At 40.0% G+C, this 26151-nt stretch overlaps 1 long non-coding RNA gene across 1 annotated transcript in view; it reads right to left on the bottom strand.

Moving 5' to 3' along the window:
- Positions 1–837: 837 nt before the first annotated feature.
- LOC129146956 (uncharacterized) overlaps positions 838–26151 on the bottom strand; it is a 36635-nt gene continuing 11321 nt past the window's right edge. Inside the window, exon 3 of the long non-coding RNA XR_008554372.1 lies at positions 838–1042. This is a non-coding gene — a long non-coding RNA (uncharacterized LOC129146956). The remainder of the gene's footprint in view (positions 1043–26151) is intronic.

Below are 26151 nucleotides of genomic sequence, written 5' to 3'. Positions count from 1 at the left end.
GAATGGGAGGTAGGAAGGAAGGAGGGAAGGCAAGAAAATACTTTCCTTTTTTGAAATATTATTATTTCTAAAATTCACTCATTCAATAGCTAATATTTAGAGAGCCCCCTTCAAGATGAAAGAAACGATCTGAGCAAGTCATGTAAGAGACACTCTAAGGAATTGCTGAGCTAATAGGACCTTTAATTAAGAAGTCATTAGACTCTTGGTACAATTTGCCCCTTTCACATATGACTGATCTGTCCATGTGGTGTTGAGATGTCACACCCAGACATGGGCAGCCCGGCCTAATCTGTTGACATGCGCCCAAAGAATCAAGAGAGACTCCTTATTCAGACACATGCACATGAGAAGCATCTTCTGGGAGCTGAGGAAATAGCCAGCTGTCAACTGTGACCATCTCATACAGAGTCTGAAAATTCACTGTCAACACTTGCAACAAAGTGTGAAGTAGAGAAAAGTCATAAAAATCATCTTGTGAAAAGTTAACTCTGTCTTTGGGCAGAGATGGGGACAGTAACTGTAACACCTCATCCCCACCCAGCTGCCTCTCAACCAGCCAGTTCTCAGTTGGCAGTTTTATGCTCACAAAATCCGTATCCAATTAGTGCTTCCCTCTATTCAGACAGAAGGAATTTGAGTCAGGCAGAAATGAACTATCCCAGTCAAGGTCAAATAGCTACTACACCTTGGAATGGGGATGCAACCCATGACATATTTGCTGCACTTTTCCACGACGATAAGAGCCATCATCCCTTCCTATCCCCTATCAGAGTGATTCTCAGTGATGTTGTTCTTAAATTGAGCCTCAAGGAGGCTTGAAGTACTTGCCTTTCTGAAGGTTCCACTGGAGGTAGGACTGAGGTCAAATGTCTCCAGGAGATACAATGAGACTGGAGGCCCTGGTGGAGGTTGGAAAACCCGAGTAGCTTGAAACCTTGAATGACCACATGTCACTCAGCCTCTTCTGGGGTATCTGTCCTTGGCAGAAAAGCTTCACCTTGGCCACTTGGTTTCCCAGTTTGTGGCTCGGTAGACAAACCTGGGTAGAAGGGAGAGTGTATAGAGATGAAGTTACACTGGGGGTGAAAACCCCAGGCTCTCACCAGTGGTATACATTCAGATTCCTGGAACTGGCACAGTGCTTGTCCTGGCACCTGCTGGCCTGTGTGTTCTGCTCAACCAAACTAATGGCAGGTAACCTGCCAGGGAACTCACACAGGCACTGCAGAAAAGGAGACAGAAAACTGTCAACATGTTTGGTGAAAGAGATCTTCACCATGACACAAAAACTTTGGCACCATGGCCCAGTTTTGACAAACATGAAATAATAGGAATAGCCATAGGGAAGGAGTTGGAAGCCACCCAGAGGCAGTGTGAAGATGGCTGATTAGAAGGTTATCCTAAGTAGAATAGGTAAGGGAGTGGGCAGGTGAGACAGGGGAGGTGTGTTAATGGCCAGAGTAACCTTTGTGGGCAGTGAGGTTAATGTCTTGAAGCCCCTGGGAGGTTGGACAGAGCCTGAGGAACAAAATGTTTTCACTCAGCTACTCCGATTTGGCACTGGCTGCAGGTATCTCTAGGGGTCAATAGCTGGCATTTTCCATTTGTCCCACTAAGAGGCCAACACAATTCAGGGAACAACGCACACCCTATAGCCAGGAATGCAAGGCTGGTCCTTATGGATGAGATACTGACATCTGCTTCAGAAGCTCAACACAAGTTTCTAGACTTGACTCTCTAACTAAAGGGTTGGGAGACCTTGACCATATCACATCCTCACGTCCAGACACAGCTTCCCTACCAACGACAAGGTAACCATATATGCCAGCCTCTCAGATCGGGGCTGCCAGGACCATGGAGTGAGATGAGGGAGGGAAACTCTCTGCACTTTAGAAAAACTCTATGAAAAGACTCTAGATCTTTTCTTCTTCAAAAGACCTAATGAAGTGAAAATTGAGATGAAATGAATAAAAGAACTAAAACAAGACACAAAGTGAAAAGTATACTGCAGATTGGCCAATAGGTGGCATTCAGACGGCTTCTGGACATTGGATATCTCAGAATGAACATATAACCAGGAAGGGATTACTGGTAAGCCAGTAAGAGGTTAAGAGGGAGGAAAAGAGAAACAGATGCAGGGGGGTGGGGTGTGGGGAGGGAGACACTGATGACCAATTCTCAGAAGAGAAGATTTCTTGGTGAAAGACCCTTTTTCCCTCCTGCTCATCTCTGGAAACCATTCTAGCTTCCTGGCTCCACGAATCTATTGTGCAAGCCTGATGCATCACAGAAATCGTTCTCACTTGGGTTCTGTCCCTACAGAGAAATCCCACAGTGACTGCCGTTTTGAAAATAGAGAATTTAAATCATCTTTCCAAAAGTGAGAATGGAAATAGTCCCCCAAACACCCAGAAACCTTCCACCAATGTTGAGACAAGGCTGACTGGAAAGATTACCAGAGAGAGAAAATGTGAGAGACGTGGTTCCCCTTCCAGTAAACGCTTCTCTGGGAAAGGCGCTTGTTAACTCCCACTGAAAAATAGGCCTGCTGTCCAAGTCAGAGTGAATTACAGGCGAAATGGTGCAAAACTTCACAGCCTGGAGAGAAAACCCCAGTTGCACTGAAGTGGAGCTGTGAAATGATTCCTATATTTCAGGGAGAATTATTTTATCTTTTTTGTTAAGTCACCGAAATAAACAATCACAGTTCTAAACTGTGAAAAACAGGAAGACACGCTAGGAAGATTTATAATACACGTTACAACTCCCGGTAGCTTCATTAAAATAGTAAACAGAAATGCATGTCTAGAACACCCCAAGTTAACAAAATGATTTCACACACATCTTCCAATTTGAATATTGTAACAGTGTCTGTGAGAGAAATTATTTTATATGGTGATGACAGCCTAACTGTCAAGTAATTTGAAGTGACTCCTCTATGGTCCCCAAAATGAAAACCAGTGATTCCAAACTCTCCAGTCCTCTTAATTCTAGTCGATGCTTTTAAACCCACCAAAGTAATTAATGTCTCAGAAGCCACCCAGGGTTTAACACAACCCCGAATAAGCTCCTTCTTTACCTGGATCCTGCATTTGGCTCTTGTAGGATATTCCCATTTTTGCAATATGTCAGAGAATATTTCTGACGAATGTAGGGATCTATCGTTTGATGATGTGGTCTCCCATTTAAGGATGTGGTTTAGGGATTCACAGAATGTGTTAGAATCCAGACTTGGACATTCGTTAGCTCTGAGCATCCACGATCTCTTGACCCTTTCTCCCTTGTAGTTCTGAAGAGTAGCAAGTGCCTTTGAGTGACGCTGTGTCTGCAGGCCTGGCAGTAGTGGGTACACCATAAATGGCAGCTCTTCCTCTGTAGAGAGGAAGAGCTAATGCTTGTGCACATACATTGTGTGCACACAGGGAGGTGAAAATAGAAAACGGAAGGGGAAGGAGAGCAGAAGCCTCTCTGGAAGCACAAGCTCACAGCTGAGTCGTGCCCAACCTCCACAAGGTGGTGGAAAGATGAGCTGGGCCTTCTCCCAACTTGGGTGGGCCCCTCTGACACCCTGCCCTCCTTATAAGAATGCTCACTTCATTTTTTTGTTTTTGTTTTTGGTAATCTTTCAGGACTGTCAGCTCTCTGGACCCAACAACTTTCCCTTTTCTCTACTGCCCACAGCTGGAAGAGAGCTGAGGACAGAGGACAGAGGTTTTGGCTGCTCAGTACCCACCTCCTTCTCAGCACCCACCCAATATACTTTCAGGAAATCACCTCTCCCTTAGCTCCTGTGTGGTCTCAGCGGGAGGTAAATCCAGCGCCAGGCTGAGGGGTCACACGCTTCTTCTGGCCCTTCACCGAGGCAGGCCTGGGGCCTGAACTCAACCAGTGAAACTCTCGCTTGGAAGTGTGGGTTTTGAGCTTATGCCAGAAATCCAAAACAAATAGCAGAAGGTATCGATCCCACGGGCAGCATCCTAGTCAGACTGTTGACTGCTCAACATCACTACTGGTGTTCTGTTTTGTCTCCTGCCCTCCAAACAGCCACTGGCTTCCAGCCCTGACAGAACCTTGGCATCCCCACTCTGACCTTCTAGAATATGCTCTTTGCTTACATGAGTCACATTTGGTTTCTAGTGTTTGAAACCAGCAACTCTAAAACAAGAGCATGTAAATATTGCTGGAATGACACTGAATTTATAAATATTACCTATCAGTTTATCAGAAAAGTGTGTGTGTGTATATATATATATATATATATTCCCCTAGCTTAAATTCTACAATAATTTATAGTGAGCTCTACACATAATTAATATAAAAGATAGGGAATGCTACGGCCATTTGGTAGTAGGGAGTGGATATCTTTTATATGATCTTTTATGATATCAAAGTGTCAATAAAACTGGAGGGTGTAATGTTGGGTCATACTCATGAAGGTATGTTTCTTTTAGATGTTAAGTTAGGAAAGCAAAGATACATGGTTTTGGTAACAGCTGGGTTACTACAGAACAGAGCCCAGAAGATATCAGAATTGTGTAGAATTATCATTTCCTCAGATGCATTTTCAAAAACTTTTCAATAATGCTTTTAATGATAATTTCACCATACTCTATTCAAAGTTGGAATTCCATATTTAACTCACATAGCAGAAATAAAATATTATCCATTTATTTATTTATTTTACTGGTATTTTTTTTTCTCTGACTTTTGACTCTGACTCCTAAATTCTAATCCAAACCAATGTGGGATTATGGTTAACGTCTCAAAAAAGAAAAACAGAATCATGGTTTTTGGTTCTCAGTACCTTTTGGGAAAAGCAGGATAAATTTACTGTTTGGAAAATAATCTTTTTAATATTTGTAAGGACTGTAGAATGTCAGAACCATCATACTTTGCCAAACAGTAAATAATTTTAAGAAAACTGCATATATTATTACTTTGGTCAAATATGAGGTCAATAATTCCAGCACAAAGTAATATTGCAATCTGGAAAATTAAAAAATATAGGACAACATTGGATGTAACAAATACAAGTAAATGCAACTTAAGGCAAGCACAAATCAGAGCAAAGGATCATCAAGATGTTAACCATGAAGCTGGAGCAGACTCTGCTGGAAATAATGTCAGGGGGATATTTTTTTGTCTTCAGTCACACCCAGGATGATATGCCTGGGTCTTACCAGGTAAGAACCAGGATGTCCTGGTTCCAAACTTTTCATGCTCCTCCAACTCCTCTTCTTGTACTTCTGTACCTACTTTTCCACTGTCTGGAATGTTACACAAAGAGCATATTTTCTGGGGCCTCCCTGGTGGTGCAAGGTGTTAAGCACAGAAGTGTGAAGCTATCTGTAGCCTCTGCAGCATGAGTTTGATTCCCAGCCAGATAGGGAGTGACCCACATGGTACAGCAGACCTCTTCTGTCTCGCCTATACCCCAGTTCTGGTATGTATAAATAAATCTTTTTTTTTTTTAAAGAGCATCGCTTCTGATAGTGAAGTCTCATAAACATCAGGAAAAACACTGTGAATCAGATTCTGTAATAGACTTGATTTACAAAGCAGCTCCTGGCACGACTGACAGTGACTCCACAAAGACACGGTGTGGCCGCAGGGAAGAGCCCTGACCTGGGTGGGGTTCCAGAAAATGGCTCTGGGAAGAGATCGTGTCTGTGCTGAGTTTGGAAGTGCAAAGGTAGGTAAAAAAGGAGTGACTGCAGCACTCCCGGCAGCAGGAACAGCTTGAGAAACGCACAAAGTGTGAAGACACATGCTGTGTGCAGGAAATGAAGCGGCTGGGCACTTCACAATGTGACATGGAGGGCTGACAGTGGTGAGGCCGCAAGCTGGAGGGGCAGGCTGTTCCCAGGGCACGGAACATAGTCTGATATTAACAAGTTGGGGAGCAATTGAGGCTTTTATGTGGAACAGAAAACTGATAGTTTCGTATTTGCATTTTAGATCACTGAAATGAAAAGATTAGTTAGAAGGTCTGATTACAAAGTGCAGCAGAAAATGAGGGGTAAGGATGATATGGGGGGGTCATTTCTAGATATTGGAGAAATACCCTTGCAGGAAATGCTGTTGGTGATCTGTACAGAAATGGCACATACATGGGAATATATGAACACATATTCACAGATTTTCATGTGGTCAGAATTGTGAGCTAAGGCTGGAACTCCCAAAATTGAGCGATGGCTGGAGGGAGTAATGGCTAACAAGGAGAGTGGGAAAATGGGCTACAAATGCAGGCACACCAACAGAGAGCAAGAATACAGATCCAGAGGGAAGAAAGTTTCAAAAAGAATGAAGTGGCAAATAATGGAAAATCCAACCAGACTAAAAGCTAAAACAAAAAAATTGTTCATGTAGATTTAGTTACAGAAAAACAGTGGATGTCAGAAAAATGGTTGTTGCAGGAATGTGGGGGACTAGAAGACAGATGCCTCTGATGAGTGAACTAAATGGGGAATACAAAAGGGTAAAACATTAACTTGAAAAAAAAAATAAAATGTCAAACTGTGATCTTATGGGAATTTAAAAAGTCAAAAAAGAATAGAGAAACAGATTTGAGAAAAGTGACAATAATAGAAATTAGGCAAATACAATCTAACAAGTGAATATTCAGAGTCCCTAAAAATGAAAAACAAGTCAGTGGAATAAATACTAAACATACTATAATTGAAGAAAAACTTTCCTGAAATAACAGTTGTTTTGACATTGCATTTTTTTTTATTTTTCAAAATTTTTTGATTTATTTATTCATACAAGAGTTGGGGTATAGGCCAGAGGTATGGGGGAGAGTAAGAGGATTCACCAGAGACAGAATGGGGAGCAGAATAGGCAGACTGGTAAGGTAAAAAGGAGGGAAATCCTCTCTTGATACAAACTCTCAGCTGAATAGGAATAGAAAAAATCATTCTCAATTTTTAAAGGCTACCTACAAAAACTTACACCTAAAAATCACCCTTTATAATGATGAACCAAATGAGTTCAATTAAAGAATGTAAATAAAACAAGAATTCTGCTCTCACTTCTACTTAACAATATACTTGAGACCTTATCCAATGTAATAAGACAATTAAAAAATGAATTCAGATTGGAAAGGAATAGCTAACATTCACTTTTGTCCCAATATTTAACATGAGAATTGGAGTATACCATGAACCTAAAAATATCAACTAAGAAGAACAATCACCAAGACCTCATCTGCTAAATTTACCAGATTTTATAGAGATATATCCTTTTGGCATACAGATAATATGGGCAATATCAAATTGTAGTATTTAGAATGTATACTTACATGACATAACTATAAACAAATAAGCTAAAGTAGCTATTGTTAAATTTACAATGGTGATTAATTTTGAAAGGAGAGAGGAGAGATTGGGTTGAAACAATAGAGGGACTTCTATGGAAGTACTACTTCTTATTTTGGATGATAAGAACAATATATTTGATTTATAATAGCTTACTAAAATATACATTTGTTTGTGTGATTTTTTTGTTACTGGGTTTTCTTTTATAATGAAAATGTGAAAAAGAGTGAAGTCAAATAAAAACTGCATTATTGAGGAATGATCTTTTAAAATGTAACAGAAACATTAGTTCAGTTATAGTTGCCAAATAAGGTATAGCTATTATTTAACTAAAAATGATCATATCTATTTTCTCTAAATGAAATTATGTAATATTTTAAGCAAATTTGTTCAAAATTCATTTGACAAATTTTGGTTATCTGATAAGCAGATAGAATGTTGAGTGTAAAGATAAAAAGATTAGTAAATATGGTACTGGTAAATTGAGGCAAGCTTGCAAACAATTCATATGTTTGATATGTTTAAATCCATATTTTTCTAATGTAGACAAAAAATCACCATAAGTAAAATCTGTCAGATGACTGGGGAAAAAAATCCCTGGAAAAACTCTTTGCAAATTGATTTTCTTAACATATGATGAGCTATTTCAAATCAGTAAGAGGCCAATAGAAAAGTGGACGAAGATAACTTACTTAGATAACTTATGACTCTAACAATATAAATGGTGAATGAATATAATAAATATGCTTGTCCTTGCTCATGAAAACATGCAAATTAAAACAATACAGCATGCTAAGTAAAACACGACAGTGCATATTAAAATGGTATGTGAGCACAACTATCAAGATTCTCAAAAATTTTCCACTGATGAAATAACATTTGAAGGATGTATTAAAAAATAAATAGGACCTTATCTGGCAGATTGGTTAGATAAATTCTACATGGACATGGTTTGAAATATCATCGGGAATTTGGAAAAGGCAAAAATGTACAAGTAGTTGGTGAAATAAAGCTAAAGTAATGGTGACACAATATGCAAACTAACGAGTTTGGGAGCTACCTTCATAGGAAGGTATCTGCATAAGGAATTTCCAAAAGATTTGAGAATTACAATTAGATAACCATTATCATAAGACTAACATAAGTAAGAAAAAGGACTGGACAGCCACTTAGAAAATGCTTATACTCAGGTGAGACATAAAGGAGGATACACTGGAGAGTGGCAGGGAAGACACAGAAAAAGATATTTCTGTGGCCCAGGGTTTAGCAATAGATTTGCTATGAATTGAAAAGAATGACCACACTTTTAGTTAGAGTAAGACAGTTGAAAGTTGAGTTTTGAGTTTCCATATTAGTGATGAAAATTGAAAGACATAGTATGTTTGGGTGCAAATATTGTAATACTATACCAGTACTAACATGGGAGACTGCTTAAAATCCTGTGGAGACAATGAATATGCCTTTATAAAAAGAATATATGAAAATATATCATCTCTTAGAAAATAAGAAAAAATGTCTCATTGTGTTTAAATTTTAGTAGCACATGTAGAATAGAAATAATTAAAACACTGTAACTTTCATTTGTTAACAAAAGAATGATCTGGTGAATTCAGCAGGTCACTGATTTCTACAGTAAATATTTCCAAATAATGTCACATGGTTTGAGCACCCTGACTACTGAGGGATAAATGCTGTAAGACAGCATGATATCAGAGACTAGGAGTCCTCATACTTTTAAATTAAAAGAATCAGAACATAGATCCATTCACCATTTATTCAAAACCTCCTTCCATGTAAATTCTTCTCTGATTTCCTTTCATTAAACTACTATAATTCTCATAGTCCTTCATGTACTGAATCTACATTAATATTTGTCATAGTCTATCTTTTATTCCAATTACTTCTTCTTTAAGAAGGCAATTATAGTAACCTAATAGTGATAAACAGTACCTAAAACAGTGCCTGAAAGTTCTTATCATGTGCTTAATACTATTCTGGGTCATTTACAAATATCTTAACTTACTTAATAGTCCTAAGACCCTACAAGAAAGGTACTGATTCTACAAAATTAATTTTATAGATGAGGAAGTTAAGGTATAGCAAAGTTGAGTATCCTGCCCAAAATTACACAGAGAAATACCATTTTAAATAGGATGGATACAGAGTATATGTGTTTTATCACTATTTTATCTAAGATTTACATTATCTAGGATTTCCTACAATGCATGGGAGAATGCCCATGCATAGGATAAAGAAATAGATATTAATAGATAATTAATAACTGAACCATCAACAATGCTAGAAATTGTGGAGTCCATCCTATCCTGTTGGAAAGAATATGAGTCTTCAAGTTCTAGATTTCTAGCTTTGGTTCCCTTCCTGGCTTCCTGTGACTACAGAGAGGAGGCTCAACAGGAGCCAGGGACAGTGCGAGGTCTTCCAATAACATGGGGCCTACTCACTGGATCACCAGAGGTGCCAGCATCAGCATCTGCATTAGGAACTTCATCCAGAAGCAAATTCTTATAGAGAAAAAGAAGGCTATTAAAATTGCAGAAGTAGAAATTTCTGTCACATCTAAAACCTTTTCCAAGTTGGCTAATTAAATTATACCTTCCAACAGAGAATACAAACACAATTTCAGGTTCTAATCTCTCAGTAATCAAGTGTTCTATTATTAATGTCCTCTTCCTTTTTCTGGGCCTAATTGCTCATTGTACTACATGTGGCATTGATTAACAGTGGGAAGAGTGTGTTCTGTTTTGTTGGCTTGTGAGAAAACTGGCTATAAAAGGCACTGAATCAGAAAGCAAGTTCCATCCAGCTGTGATGTGGTGAGTGGGGGATCTGTGTCTGAAGAAGCAAAGCTAGACAGCTCGTTTAGTCAAAATAAAAGCATAAAGTTTCATATTTCCTTGTAAAAAACTAACCATTCTTGATCAAACATAACCAAAAATCATCTAAGAGCTGTTAAGAGCAATGATTAGCACAGAATTTTTGCAGTTAATAACACACTTCTGAGGCAGATCTATAAACATCTGTGAGTTAAGCATTTTTATACAGATTTTACATATGAAATGTCTGGTACTTAACAAGTTTATGTAACTCGAATCAGGTCACATAACTAGAGTGATAGTGATAGTACTGAAACACAGACATCTGTGAGGAAGGAGGGGAAATTAGTCTCTGGCCTTCTGGGTTCTTCTGGCTGGTTGAATATCAAATTAACATCAGAAAGATTCAGTGGAAGAAAACATCACATTTAATTTCATATGTACAGGGTATCTACATAGACACATAGATTCCAAACATAATGAGGTAAAATGGGGTATCTATCCTGAGCTAAGGAACGGGACAGGGCCTGGAGTTTCAAGAAGACAGGATGGGATTCATAAGACGATTCACACGATGAATGAAAAAGATGATTCACATGATGAAAAGCAGAGGCCCTATCATCAGCCGTGTGCCCTGCCACTGGATAAGCTTTTTTTGTCCTAGATTTATTTTATTTATACAAGAACTGGGGTACAGGGCAGAGCGCAGGAGGGTGAGAGAATTTACCAGAGACAGAGCGGGGAACAGAACAGGCAGACTGACGAAGTACACTGCTGAGGGGAGCAGCGGGAGAGACAGGAGAGGTCTGCTGCGCCATGTGGGTGTCTCCTTGGAGGGCCAGGATCAAACTCGTGATGAAGAGGCTGCAGACAGCTTCATAGTGCTACGCTCAAACCACTACACCATGGGGGAGGCCCATGGATAGGTTCTTAGTACAGAAAGGTAATTCTGGGTTAGAGTCCCAATTTGTATTCTTTTAGTTAGTTAAGGGACTGGTAAAATTTCTTGTTAGCCTAAAGGGCCTTAATTGAGTTTTGCTCAAATTAACCAGTATGCTAACGTGGACATCTTGGGGAGACCTGTTCTGACCATCTTGGGGAGACTTGTCCCTCATAGTGCAATTTCAAATCTTGTGCTCCTTCCATTCCATTACATGCGCTCCCATCAATAATGAGTCAATTCAGTGTGATTCATGAAACATTCATTTAGAAAATGCCATGTTCCATAAATCAGGCTATGTACTATGAGAGAATTTAAAAAAAAAAAATCACATTTGCAGTAGCAGACAGCTCTAGCAATTCTGAAGAAAAAAGGAAGAAAATGTACTCAGAAGGAAATATCTCTAAAGAGAAGGTAATATTTCCACTGGCCTTTGAACAACAAAACACATCTTGATTATCAGAAAAGGGGGGAGGGATGGAAAAAACATCCAAAAAACAGAGAAGGTAAGAAAGGTGTTGTGTTGTGGGAAATATAAGATAACACAGTTTATAAAATTGTAAAGTTCACAAGAAAATAATTAAAATGCAATTTAGGCCCACGTGAAGAAATTTGCTTCATTGTATAAACACAGAACTTTAGAAATGTCAACAACACAAGTGTTTTCAAAATGATGCCCCCCCACCCCAGGTAAGAAGCATTCGATGAAGCACAACCGTCAGCTACTATGGCTTGTAAGTGGAGGTGTGATGGTAAGCTTGGATGGAGCCCCTCTAACAGGAAGGTGCATTCCCAGCATAGGAGTCTCACAGCAAACACAAACGCACTTTGCTTCCACTACCTGGGCCATTGCTTCTCATGTTCAGGAGAACTTTCTTTCAAGGTCTGTGCCAAGTTACACTCCATGGTTCCTCAAACTCCAAGGTCCTACTGTTTATTTTCATAATTTGGGTCAGCTTTTAGGGAGGAGAAGATGATGAACCCACTTTCTGATGGCAGAATAATGGCCGAGAGCCTGCTGAGTTGCACTGGAGGAAGAAAGCCATAAGGCAGATCTATGTGTGTGCAAGGAAACAGGCTCTCCTAAGGACCCATGAAGGAGCATTAAGCTTGCATATGGACTGCTGAACAATAGGCTTCTAGTCACCTGTGCTCCTCTCTCCAGTGATATACCTGGTCCACTGAAGAGTACTTTCCAACTTATTGATTTGGGGTAAGCTAAACACCATCAGATGCTCAGCAGGAAAAGACAATTAGTATATTGAAACTCTGGCTTGTGATAAATCCCATTTGAGCGAAACTCGTATGAGATGAGGGACTGAAATAACTTTATCAAAGCCAAGTATTTCCTTGTCTGAAGGTAAAGACAGAACATACCATCTCTGAGGGAGCCTACTTGGGGGGGTGGTGATGGAGAATGCTGAGAGGGCCTAAGCTTTCGCTGTGAAGACCCCTGCAGAAACACCAGAGGGTTGACTTGAGTTGACTGTCTATATCTTAATTGGTCGCTTCAACAGAAATGGCCAAATTGCAGCAAGAACACTCAGACCTGCCCAACAATAATAGTAAATAAGGAGAATTTACTCATAAAGCAGAATGGCAGTGGTGGTTAGGGGAGCAGGTTGCCAGTTAAGATGCAGAACACTTGATTAAATCTTAAATTCATATAAACAGTATTATTTTTTAGGATAAGCAGACCCCACATTTGCAAAGGACTTACTTATCCTAAAAATTATTCATTGTTTACCTGAAATTCAAATTTAACAGGGAATCAGTATTTCCTTTGGGAAAACTGGCCACCGTAGTTGAGGAAAAACTCCTATTCAAGAAAGCTGGAGACTCTCATAACAGCTGGAGATGGGTTTACATGTTGTCTTCTTAACCAGAAGCTTATATAGCTTAGGAGTCAGATGTCCTGGCTTTGGACCTCTGTATTCCCCAATATACACTTCTAACCTTGGGCAAGTTAGCTTCTCTGGACTTCAGCTTCTCGTCTATAACATGGAGACTTACTAACTGTGCTGTGTCATGGTGCTGCTGTGAAGATGAAATGGACAAATATGCTATTCTCTGGCTAGTGCTTGGAACCTAGGAGGTACTCAGTAAATATTTATTAAAAAATTAGTCACTTATTATAATTTTAGTAGTTCAGCACTCCTAGGACTATGAATTGTCGTGCTGGTTGGTAATGAAGAGCAATACATAAGAGGACTCCAGTACTGGAATGCTTTAGTGCTCTTGTACAAGGTACTGACCCATGCCCAGTTACTTCAACCTACCAGTACAACTACTTATGATAACATATGAGGCCATGACACCATGAACAGATGTTGCACATACATTGAAAAGAAGTGGGGGCTCTATGAAGGCAGCATCCACTTATAGTGCAGGAACACTCTCCTCTATATAAGATCATGGAAATTGTCAACAAGTCAACAAGGCTGAGAGGAAATGGTATGAAGCTAAGAAAAGGGTAGATCAAGAACATGTTTTAATGATGCCATTCATCCACCAACTTTTCAGGGAATCTTAAGTATTGAGATTCTTCTTTTTCTGTCTTTTAGTGAAATGTGTGCAGATGAATCAGTGACTATCTCAGCTCATGAGACAACTGAATTTTCCTTTCTCAGCCCCAGTGAGGTGAGGACCTCAGTCTTTCCTGTGTCTTCAGACCTGCTCCCACTGCAGTCATTCCTAAAGCCTGGCTCTGTAACAGGGCACAGCCCCCCAGTCTCCTTAACATTATGTCTAAAGGCAAACACACATGGCTTTGGTTTAAGAATTTTAAATTTATGCTCTGGGTGGTACTGAACAACAGAACCCTGGCAAGGCACCTCTGTGTAAAGAGCTGAGAACTGAGCTGGCAGTTGCACCTCTGGGTCTGCCCCCAACCCATGACATGCTTTGGAACTGCCTAGGTAACCAATTGGGTCTCAATTCTGTACCTGTGAAAGGAGCACTGCCTACCACGTAGAACTGTGCTGAACATTTAATGGAATGATGCTAATGAGAAAGAATAGCGCAAACCATTCAAACACCAAAAAGTTATTTTAATTGTTATTAATTCTCTCATCCTGTGAGAGACTGGAAGCTTTGTGACAGACATTACCATATGCTTTCACACACTAGATGTGGGGTACTTATTCACTGCAAGAACATTCAAATTATTCTCTGAAAATCAAGAGTGAACTGTGTTATACCTGAATCAAATACTTTTATTTCTATGTCCTAACTGCATCAAAACATCCCCTTTAAGAATGCTTCTTTCTCTAAATGAATCTTTCTTGATCTTATACTGAGGCCTAAGCACCAAAAAGTGGTTGTGTAGTATAAGATCATAAGAACAAGATCTCCTGGTACAATTTCCATTAAATCTATTAAGATTATGTTTTAATTTCCTGTGGCCAAGGTGGCATCCCCAAATATTCTTTTTATCAGAACTCTACAGAACATTAGAAATACAAACATTGCTTTATCAAATTTTTTTAACTAAAGGCAAAGTTTAACTCTACCTCAAAGATTGGTTCACAAAGGTTGGCAAAACTTTTTCTTTCTTCCCCCTACAATGCTAGCTTATTTAACACCCACCTCCTCTCTGTTCTCACTACAACCCAGGACCTGCATACTACCTCTGCTCCTCTCTTGGAGTCTCCTCAACTGACAGTAGTCATCAGCTGTATTCAAGTTTTCCTGTTTCTGCAAAAATACAGTTTGCATAGCTCTTCCCCTGCTTATGAAATGGGAAGAGACTATAGTATTTTTTTCCTTTGTCAATTTTCCTTCTCTTCAATAGTCTTATTTGTCTCTTTCTCTTCTATGTCCTGAAATGTTCTCTCTGATACTTTTCTATACTGTAGCCATATTAAGTAATGAAGAGAAAGAATAAAGGAAGGAAGGGAGGGAGAGAAGGTGGGTATGAGGGAAGGAGAGAAAGATGGAAGGAGGGACGTAGAGGAGGGAAGGAAGGAGGGAGGAGGAGGGAGGGAGAAAGGGGGCAGGGATGACATGGGAACATTGGATCATGAAGCAGAAATCAAACCAGTATTGGAGCAGTGGAGGACTGAGTCAAAGAAGGTCCAACTGAAGTTCATAGGCAAATTCCCGACACAAAGTCACAAATTTAAAAGTTCCCAGAAACCAACTCCTTATAAGTCATTGTGAGGGAAAAGGAGATTAAAGAGTCCAGGGTTTTTAGAAGAGACCTTGTTCTCCATTTTCTATAATAATTGTTTTTGCACACTGAATATTTTTAAATGTCTTTCCCTTAAGAGACTCAAACATGCAAAGGGAAAATAAGCAGGCATGCACACACACACACACTATCAGGAAATAAGCATACCTATTTCACTGTTATAGGAAAAGAGTTCCTCAGATTGAGGTGTGCTCCAAAAAAATCAAAACATCAACCATCAATAACAAAAATGTCACCAACAATAACAAAAATGTCTCCCCTATTTTCAAAGTGTACATCTCTAGCATAGTCCTGGTCTCTACCCACATCCATCTTTTTCCTAGTTTATTTTCTGAGGTTTGAGAACTAAGTTCTCATTGAAGTATATTGACTGTTGAGTTGTTTGTGGGGTGGCAGGGATGAGGAGGGGGTGGGATTCTTGACAAAAAGACTCAGAGATTTCTCTTCAATGATAAAGTCTCATTTTGATTTTTAATGAAATGATTCTTCTAGCTAATGGCAGTGAGCACATTCCTGCTTCTCATGGAGTTACTGAAGATGGGATTTTGGAGAATCTTAAAATTTTCTTCTCTCCTTTCCTGGGACAAGAGCCCACTGGTCACCATTGGTAAATTTTATACATTACAACTCATGACTTCAGTTAATGTTTTATAAGATTCAGTATTTAATAAAGCCCAAGAAAAGCTCCATTCTTCTAATCAAACTAATTTCTATCTTCATTACTAAGTCATGATCTCTTTGTAAACATCACAGTGCTATCTGATGTTCCCAGCCTTTGGAGCATAGTTGGAGAAGTAGAGGGCTAATTGTATCAAATGCATAATAATGATATATTTTTCTACTTGAACTGCAACATTTCTTCATGCTCAGTTTTTAATTGTTTTTCAGGAAGAAACACATTTGGCACATTCTTAATGAACCTTGACTTACTGACATTGCAGAGGGAGGAGGGAGGAGCACCAAGTGACAAGATGTCATGCGGAATGTCACCAGGTACTGACAGATCTCCAAGATTGAATAGTATTGCTCACTAGAAATACTCTCAGAGAATAAGACCACGGTGGCAGGCTAATTTCACTTCTGATGTCCTCAGTTGACTTGATGGTAGCAAATGGGCTGAAATTGGAATAGAAGTGTCACGGGGTGCAGTGGGATAGAGTTTCTAGCTTAGCTTTATAGGCTTTGATTAAGATACTCTTTAGGGCCTCCCCTGGTGGCGCAGCAGTTGAGTGCTGGGTTGTGAGGCTGCCCGCAGCCTCTGCAGCACCAGTTCGATCCCTGGCCACTGGCGAGGGTCCCACAAAAAAAAAAAGATATTCTTTAGTGTCATAGATATGCATAGCCATTATTCTGTGTGCTACAATTAGTTTTGTGCCATCCTATATTGATACAGGGGGAACTGCAATGTGTAAATGGCTACCCGTGCAGTTAACAATGAAATTGTGCCTTTCTATTTATAACATTCACTATTCTTGAAATTATTCTTCATGGAAGCACTTCCCAGAGATTGACTAGCAAAAGAAGTTGCCTCTAAAGGGTGCAAACTGGCTGTCAGAATTCATTGTCTGCTTGTGGAACAGCATGAAAGAGCTTCAGTGGGCTGGAGCACACCTGTGCTGCTTTCTAAAGTAGGAACAACTATTCCTGCTTTGTTCAGAGACAAACAAACCTCCTTAAAATAGGATATCAAAAATCAGACAGCAAATTGGATGAACAGTACTAGGCATTTTTGTTTATTTTTATTGAGTTTCTTACTTCCCGGAAGAAGCTAAATTCTAGATGGAGGCCTTTTTATGGATGTGAGCATTGTTTGTTTGCTTGTTTTTATGAACGTTCAGCCAGGATATCAGGGGAGATGCTTTCAAAAACCTGAGCTGACTACCTCACAAGAAGAGTTCAGACCAGTCACTACAACTCACACAAATGATCACCTCCTCGCCAGGAAGGACCCTCTTCCTTGGGTGCCACCACACTCCTGCAACAGTGTTCTGGAGTTCTGGAGTTGCTTTATCAACGTCCCCTACCTTTCTTACTCATCTGTGGTGAGGCAAAGGTAAAAATCTATCTATCGGTTGTATTTAAAATCTGCTATTTTGGAGCCCACATAGGGAGCAGATAAGAGGGTTCCTTGCTTTTCTGGGTCATTCCACACAATGTTACGCTTCTCAAAAACCTAATGTGACTCATTTCGATGTGCAATGAGACCCAAAAATTCTCAGGAGGTTTACACCATTACTGACAAATGAAGTTAAATCCAGAAGTATGGGCAAAAGAGAATTGAATTTAGATAAAAAAGAATGAAATGGAGAAAGGACTTTCTGAGGCATGGTTCCAATTCTGAGATTAATACATGGTGTGATCAAAAGCACAGTCTCACCATTGATTCGGAATAGTTTGTTTACAAGAGTTATTCAGTTTTTGAGATTTACTGTTGTGAGTTTCTTGGGTCAAGTCAATAACATTAGTTTGTCTTCAATGACAAGATCTGATAAACAGGATGCTCTCAATCAGTATTTATCAAAGGAATGGAGGAATTATTGGAATTTCATTAAGTACTGATTTTTATTAACACTATTGACTTCTTTGTTAGCAGCCTAGGAGTCTAATGGCTTAAAATATAGATCCAGCTTAGAGAATTGTTAAAAGTGCTTGCTCTTCATTAGTTTTTTCAGGGCCTATGGATACCAGTGATAGTTAATCTTATATATCAACTAGACAAAACAATGGTCCTAGTTGTTGTTAGGAAAGTATTTTTTAGATGATATTAACCTTTAAATAAGTGAGACTTTTGATTTCTTTAATATGGGTAGACATCATCCCATCAGCTGAAGGTCTTTAAAGAAAAACATTGAGCAAAAAGGAAAAACATTGGGAGATTCTGTCTCTAGATTGTCTTCAGACTAGAGCTGTTAAATCAACTCTTGCCTTTGTCTTCAGCCTGCTGACCTGACCTGCAAGTCACATAGGCCGATTTCTTAAAATCTCTCTCTCCAGGTCACAGATGCCAATGACATGTGTCTATCTGTTTACGTGTTTATTATCTGGGTACTTCCATTAAATTGCAAATCTCCTAAGAGGAGAGAATGTGGTTTATTTCTACCATTGCCCCATTCCATATGTTTAGAAGGATGCCTAGTACTTAGGGATGTAATAAATATTTTCAAAAGATTGAAGTAATGAAAGATAGTCAACTACAGTAACCCTTAAGGCAAGAATTTAATGTTTCCTCTCTCTCTCTCTCTCTCTCTGTGTGTGTGACACACACACACACACACACACACACACACACATACATACAATCTTTGTCATTATTAATCTCCAGATAGCATATAATACCTGTCTCTTTAGCCTTAGACTGGTCATATAAAAAGTCCTAAATGACATATTTTAGGAAAAAAATGATAAGTGAGATATATTATTTTCATTTTTGTTGAACAATACATATATTTTTAAATTCCTTAGGACCCTCCCAATTCTCTTTAGCAAGGTCTAAGCAATGTTGCATTGGCAGCAACACATACTATAATCTCCCTGCCGCTAAACGTCCAACTGAATTTCCCATCCCTGCCTTGCTGGATAATTATTGCAAGAAAATAATTATCTCATGTTTAGACTTACCAGCAGTTAGGGGGTCAGGGCCTATTTCAGATGGCAGCCTGGCCAGAGCTGGAGAAATTGCAGGGTTTGTATACTCCAGTTGGAGGTCTGGGGCCAGGAGCTGCAGGTGTGAACCCCTCTCACCCACAGTTGCCATCTCGCGACTCACTTTCCCCCCATTCCCTGGAAGCTGAGGCTGTGCTCCCAACATCTGCATGGTGGATGCAGACATGGAGACCATCAGGGAGGCCCCTTTTAAGTTTGACTCCCTTGCAACTGAGTCTTTAATGACCCATATTGATCAAGGATTCCTGTTGTAACCTTTTCTTCTTTAGGTTTTTAAAAATCAGGAGGTTGACATTTGCATTTTAGCCTTTGGAAAGCTTGCAAACAGGGCGGTGAACTCACACGGTCTGGAAATGGGTGTACAGATTTGATTAAATACAAGATGGAGCCATTCAACCTGAGGTCCAAGGATGACCTTTGGGAGGAGACCTGGGATTTTCAGGCTTTGAAGACAACGTGGTGTCACAAAGAGATGGGCTCCGTCCTAAACCAGCACAGACACAATGATCTATTCTGGCTATTAATATATGTTTGTTTCCATAGATACCACATGAAAGTGACTAATTATACAAATATCTTTTCCAAATGTATTCAATTTCCATCTCTGGTTTGGTAAACCACCTAACATTGTATTCAATTTCCTTGTCATTTCTCTTTTAACAATATGCAAATGCTTTATTAAGCCTTTAATAGAGATGACATAAATAGAAATAGCACTTTACCGTATAATGGAGCGATGCATACTTTTCTATCTTGTTATGAGTGATTTTGAACATATGGACTCAAGATCTCCTTATTCTAACAATTATATGTCTCAAATGCTAGTTTTGTTCTAGTAACAAGCATATATCCATATTTATATAAGTTTAGATATTAACTTGCAGAAGTATCCATTGTCCATCATGTTTAAATAAGAACCATTTCTTAAAAAAAAAAAAAAAGAATTATATCCCCACTCTTGTACCAGTGATGCTTTATGAAACCAGAAATACGTGCACTTCTAGTAATTTACACTTGTGCTTTTATCTTTCTTTACTTAATATGCTGGAGTGTGAAACAACTTCACAAATAAACCCCAACCTTTCCCCAGCTGCAGAGACCCCTAAAATCAACTCATTTCTCCTAATTTCCTAGAGCTGAAATAGCTGGGGGTGTAACGCTGATTCTTTCTAGATTCTGCTTTGAAGAATGAGTTGCAACAGCCACAGCCATTGCAAATGTTTCAAAATTTCCAAGTGGAGAAGGCTCCAGGGTAAGGAGCAAGCCAGACTATATTTGAGTTCACTTGGGGGTGAGTGTGGATGCTCTGTTATTTCAATGCGTTGTTACAATGCATAACAATAGTCCCCTGCATGCCAGGAAGACATTTTCCAGTACAAAATGCCCCTCACATAAGGGAGGGAGTAAGGAGGGGCGGAAGAGAAAGGGAAATAAGGAGTCAGGTCCTTGGTGACAAAAAGTAGGTTGTGAGGCCCCACAAAGAAAGATTTTTCTGGAACAAAGTGTCCTGTTTTTCTGCAATTAAGGCTAAGATTATTTTGACTCTGGAAGTACAAAACACATTTGATTAAGGAAGTCTCCACAGCGGGCTGGGCCCAGGAAGCCGGGCAGTCAATGGGCTCTTAGAAATTGAGCTGCTCTTTTCTCCTTTTTGTTTTTCTTTTTTACATTTGCTTCACTGGAAGTTATTTAATATATATATGTGTGTATATATATCATTGTTCATTTCTGTACCTCTCCTTGCAGAAGGAAGCAGGGCCTCCCACGGGCTGTAGAGGGCCAGGCATGCCTAAGGGTGTCCCACTGCCCTGAGATCTCACCTGTCTGAGGCTGTCCAGGTGGCCTCCTGCCAGACTCTCATTGCATGGGTCCATTTTGGGGGCTTGAGGAAACCCCCGGCTTAGACAGAAAGCAGGGCTAGTCACAACCGTCCTGTGCCTCACTGGCTTTCGCCCTGGGTCTGCGTCTGCACACAGACTACTGGGGACTCCTGGCACTCTCCAACCTGCTGCTGCTGTAGCCAAGACGCAGCCCTGGGTCCTTGGTCCTCTGGTCAGCAGATTGACATGCGGGTCCCATCGCTGGTGTTTGTGCCACAGGCCACGATGGGGTCAGCAGAGGTCGGGCATGTGCTTGGTCTTTGTAAGTCTCAAAGACAACATAAGAAGGAAATACAAGATGGAGATGGATGGGGAGAACGTTAGGGTGTGCGCGTGTGAGAGGCAACAGCGCTATTTACGCCCAGAGGCTCTGACTGGTTCAGTGTTTGATCCTCAGCACTTAGCAGTATCTGCATTGAGTCCAGTGCCCAGTAAATATTTGTTGATTGACTTAATGACTGATATCATTCACTATATTATTTCAGCTGATTTTGGACATTTTAGTAAAAAATAAAGATCCATGAAACATAGACGTACTCTATTTGATACTCACTGGAATTTGATACTTTTATATTTGATGCTTGATGGGAATTACAGATATTATCAGATTGTTAAATGTTAAGAAATTTCTCAAGAACACTCCAGAAAACCTAAATGGTTTATAAAGTCTGGTCCTCCCTTTGGTAGGATTCTTGGAAATGAAATCATGCATCCCAGTGAACTGCTCTATAAATGACAACCCTACTGTCTAGATAAATTCCAGGTTAGACTGTAGGAAGATGTTAATAGGCTTGTTATGTTGGGCTTCTCCGGAACAGATGGAAGGGTTGCTTCAGTGCTATATTTTCCAATTTCTCATCAAACATCCTCTTATTTTTATACTGGGTTCTAAATTATTATTGTATGCTTGATTTCCATTTTCATAGAAGACTAACAAAAGACCTAAACAAAGGTTAAGTGAACTGTAATTTTATTTTTTGTATTTCTTTTTATGTTTCTTCTCCCTTCAAATTCTAAGGGTCAAAATAACTGAACTTTAATGGGGTTTGCTGCTAAGTAGCTATTTGATATAAAACAGGTCTCAACTTTCTAATTTCCTTACCTGGTAACAAAAGCATCTAATCCAAAACTGAGTCAAAGTGTGTGTGTGTGTGTGTGTGTGTGTGTGTGTGTGTGTGTGTGTGTGTTAGGGGGAAGGATGTCCTGAGCAAACCCCATATAGGATTTGTGGACTCCACCCCCACTCCATCAAGACACTGGTACATATAAATACCATGATCACCAAAGGGAGGGTTGCGAGGAGCTGAGGGTGGAGTTAAGCAGCCATGTTTTTCTGTTTGGGTATATAACCTGCTATGTGAGCTGGGTCACCCTCTTTGCCCTATGGTGTTTGGCTTTTCACCACCTCTCAGTGGGTCATTGGGATTCCAGGTCAGCGGAACGGGTAGGACACATTTATGAATTTATCTCCTTCTTTTCTCCCTGAGTTATTCATTTCCTCATTTCCCCTTCCTTTGTAAAGAAACCTTTTATTAACCTTTTGTGTGTGCCTGCAGTTTAGCATTAGTAAGTCTCCTTTAAGCATGTGGGTGAGGACCCACCCACAGTCAGGCAACCCGTTTCATATCGGTGTTGCTCTGTAACACGTGGAGTGAGTAATTTATATACTAACCCTGTGCGTTTTGTTTTGCTAATGGACCCTTGGACGTTTCCCCACAGATATAACCTGATCAGACCTACAATCTACAGGCAGCTACTCATCTTTAGTCAAGTTAACTGGGGTAAGGGTATCAGGCTCATGAAATGAGGAAGCTACTTCTTTGCTCACTTCTGCCACAAGAGAGAAAGTTTATGAGCAAGGCCTCCACGTCACTTGAAGAATTTTTGAGGCCTGCCTACAGCATGGTTGCAAATCAGTTTCACAGAGAAACATTAAGTCAAGGAATAGAAGCTACGAATCTCATGGTCAAGGACCATTTCAGTATCAAGTCTGCACTCCAATTTCACATGGATCTAATCAACAGAAGGTCTTTAGTAAGTGATTCACAAATGTATGGAAAGGCTGGATGAAGAAATGTATCATGGAATCAGTGGCTTTTATAAGAGGAAGTAAGCAGTGTATTCGTAGGAGGAAACTGTCTTTAAGAGAAAATAGATCTACTGAGAATGGAGTCTTAATGTAGAATCCTGTAAATATTTTTCAGTTCACGTATTCATTCAACAAACAGTTATTGAGTGCCCTTTATGTTCTCAGGTCACTTTCTCAAAATTACTGCAAAGAAAACGTTTTTACTTTCTCTTCATCTAGAAAGATGTTTCCAAGATGGGATTATGGATCTGAGCACAGCTTTTTGAACACAGTCACGAATCCGGGCATTTGGTCCAGGCAGAGCCAGGAGAATGGGGAATGATTTTTACAGAGCTTGCTGCAAACACCCACTCGTTCTTCCACAAGCAACTAATCTTAGGTCTCAGGAATGCAATATCCCAGTGAGTAGAGGATGAAACTGACTAGAAGGTGAAATGCTGCCAACAAAGGAAACTCACTTTTCAAGGATGGCTCACTGGGTCAGCTCAGGTCAGACTGGTGTTACTGTTGTTGGGTATGGATGGCCTTTGTAGCAAAGGAGGCAGACGAGAGAGCAAGCTGTTAGCTCTTAATATAAAGCTTGGGCTGTTTCCTTTTTTTTTTTTTTTTTCAATTTTTAATTAATTAATTAATAAATTTATTTGTTTGTTTGTTTGTTTATACAAGCACTGGGAACAGTCAGAAGCGCAGGAGGATGAGAGAATTCACCAGAGCCAGAGCAGGGAACAGAACAGGCAGAAGAACCGAAGTACACTGCTTAGGGGAGCAGCGGGGGAGTCAGGAGAGATCTGTGCGCCATGTGGGACACTTGCCTGTGACTGGGGATCGAACCCCAGCGCTCAGTCGCTGTGCCACCAGGGGAGGCCCTTGGGCTGTTTACTTTTAAGTAAAAAGGGAAATTAGTATGATCACTCTCACATTTGCCTTTTGTAATAATGTGCAAAAAAAATTTAACTAGATTGTGTTTCGATAATTCATCAAGCATTTCCAATTTCATGACTATATTCTTGGCCCTAGGCAATGGCCCAAAGGAAATCAGCACAGGTCCCTGACTTTAAAGGGTTTATATTTCTACTGAGGAAACAGTTTGTAAGAAGTGATCAATGGATTAAAAGAATCCAAAACAGAAAAAAACAAAAATAACATCAGTATTAAAATGCAGTGAATGTACAGGTCAGGTAGCCAAGTAGCCTGAGTTCAAGTCCTAGTTCCACTACTTAATAACTGAGTAGCTCTAGACAGTTCATTTAGCCCTTGTACAATTTGCTCAATTGAGATATGTGGCTAAGAAAAATAAGACAATTTAAAAGTGGACATGTGCAGTAGTCAGAAACAGTGACAAGAAAGTGGTAAGGTATACATGTTGACTATTATTAAGGGCAATTGAGATGTAGAGTGACAGTCTTTAGTTGATTACTTTTTCTAATCAAATATTCTTGTGTCCTCTGCAGAACTTCTAGTGGGCTGCTCCTTGAAGGCACACAGAATTCCCTATTCTTTTTAGATCTCTCTGACTTCTTTGAACAACCCACCTGACAAAGTTGGGCTCAGTAAGAACACTCCTTTTTTTTTTTTTTAAAGATTTATTTTTATTTATTTACTTATTTATGCAAGCACTGGGTACAGTCAGAAGCGCGGGAGGGTGAGAGAATTCACCAGAGCCAGAGCAGGGAGCAGGCCAGGCAGAAGGACCGAAGTACACTGCTGAGGGAAGCAGCAGGTGGCAGGAGAGGTCTGCGCGCCATGTGGGACCCTCCTCCGGTGGTTGGGGAGCAGCCCGGGATCGAACCGGCACTGCAGAGGCTGTGGGCAGCTTCATAAGCCAGCACTCAACCGCTGCGCCACCGGGGAGGCCCAGAACACTCCTTTTTGATGGACTCAAAGTTGATTGACTTGTAATATTTATTTGTGATTAGCAACTAAGAGACCTTCACTGTATCTGCAAAATTCCTCATGAGACTGGTGTTCCATCATAGTCACGGGTCCCTGTCCATACTCAAAGGAACAGGATTTGTTGGGATAGAAAACTTGAAGTCCACCTGAAAAATTCTGCCTACATCAGTTTGGGAAGATCTATAAATAAGTTGAAGATCTAATCCAGGTCTCATCTTCATTTTCATGAATACCTTTGACAGTTTTGTTTTTTCACTTAACCATGCAAATTATCATAGTCCTGCTGTATGGGCTAAATTAAGCCTAGTTCTCACTCCTGTTAACTACAGTCTTAACACAAAGTCCTGCTCTGAGACTCAGAGACTTGCTTTTTAGTTTCATCTCTGCCACAGATTGGGATGTTATGGTTTACAGAGAAAACACTACATCTTGTTCGGTTTTTATTTCCTGTCTATACTGAACATATTATCACCAGTTTTCTTTCCAACTCTTGAGTTCTTTGGTACAATGATTCCTATGCCCTGAGGTCTAACTACTGGATGATATGTCTATACTGAAAATTATAATTAATGGGTGAGTGTAATGGGAGACAATGGTCGCCAAAGAAAAGAAAGGGTAAAGGTTGAGTATGTTGGTATTAACTCTCTTCATTGCCCACAGGAGAGAGGTGTTGCCAGGGAGTTCAGAGCCTGGTTCTTCCCCATAGCGAGCTGCAGTGAGCCTCTCAGGAAATCATGGGGAATGTGTACAGCCAGGCCACATACCTGCCTCTCCAAGCCTGAGGCTGAAGCAACCCTTTTCCTGCCGGCATCTGAACTGAGAGTGTCAACGTTAGCACTGCCATTTTCATGGTTAAGTAGCTTTATGGTATAATCTAAAAAATTGCAGCACTTATACTGCAGGGTTCGATAAATCAAATTTAGAGATAAATTAGATATCACTAGATCCTATATGTATTAACCTCAATCTTCAGTTTTCAAATATCAGTAAAAATTTAATCGGCCCACACATCTCTATTACTGGAACATTTCCCATAGAAAGAGCAGCAAAATATAAGGCCAGAATCTCCTATCAAAGCTTAATCTTTCTGGTAGATGTGCAATTCATAGACCTTCCTTTGAGTGTGGCCAAGATTCAGCGGAGACAAAAAGCAGGAGCTAGTCCCAGGAAGGGTGGATGTTCACTGGCGACAGTGGTAACCAGGAACATGGCAGACCAGGTCTGTGATGGTCTTCATAGACCAAGAGCTCTGGAGGGGCCAACTTGACTCAGAAGCTACCTTAAACTTTATGAGCATTGGAACTGACAACCAACCAGTTTTCACTCCTAAGGACACATTTG

Source organism: Talpa occidentalis, unplaced genomic scaffold (assembly GCF_014898055.3).
Source record: "Talpa occidentalis isolate TD23 unplaced genomic scaffold, MPIMG_talOcc4v2.1 talOcc4.5, whole genome shotgun sequence".
Taxonomy (NCBI): Eukaryota; Metazoa; Chordata; class Mammalia; order Eulipotyphla; family Talpidae; genus Talpa; species Talpa occidentalis.
This window is presented reverse-complemented; position numbering and strand designations above follow the sequence as displayed.